We start from the raw sequence: 646 nt of genomic DNA, 5'->3' as shown, positions 1-646 counted from the left end.
AAGGCGTACCTAAGGTGCTAGTTTTATTATAGTTTAAGACAGTGACAAACACATTATTATAGTTTTAGACAATGACAAACACATTATTATAGTTTAAGAAAATGACAAACACATTTCAATAGTGGAGATTGTGGCGTTTGCAATTAAATTGTTTAAATTAAACGTCCTTCCTAATATCACATTCCACTTTGCTGTAAAATAATTAAAACAGATACAGCTTGGCGCCGCCCAGACTTGAACTGGAGACCTTCAGTGTGTTAGACTGACGTGATAACCAACTACACCACGGCACCTTACGTTTTGTAAGAAAACAGGATAAGATAAAAGAAAGTGGAATAGATGATGACATAATTCTCATCTAAATCTATTTATATGGTGGGCGGCTATGATAAAGACAATACCAGCTCTTAATAAACATCAACATCCTGGTGGGCGGCTGAGCACTGAAGATCCTGCCCAATCATCACAGCAATTGATGCACCCATTTTAGTTGGTGGCAGAAATCTCAAAACACCATTATAACCTTGCATTCATCACCCACTCTTCACTCAGCATATGCAATCACTAAAGTTGAATTATAAATTCCAAGTTATTTCATCTCACCGTCCAACCAGTGAGTATAGCAGTGTTCGATTTTCCCAGTCAG

General features: G+C 37.3%; 1 non-coding gene across 1 annotated transcript; it reads right to left on the bottom strand.

Moving 5' to 3' along the window:
- Positions 1–219: 219 nt before the first annotated feature.
- Positions 220–293, bottom strand: TRNAV-AAC (transfer RNA valine (anticodon AAC)). The gene has a single exon. It is a non-coding gene; the product is annotated as a tRNA-Val (tRNA).
- Positions 294–646: the final 353 nt, after the last annotated feature.

The sequence above is a fragment of the Cupressus sempervirens genome, chromosome 6, assembly GCF_028749045.1.
Source record: "Cupressus sempervirens isolate cs-2001-9-10 chromosome 6, ASM2874904v1, whole genome shotgun sequence".
NCBI classification, from domain to species: Eukaryota; Viridiplantae; Streptophyta; class Pinopsida; order Cupressales; family Cupressaceae; genus Cupressus; species Cupressus sempervirens.
Note: the sequence above shows the minus strand (reverse complement) of the source record. Positions and strands in the feature narration are given on the sequence as shown.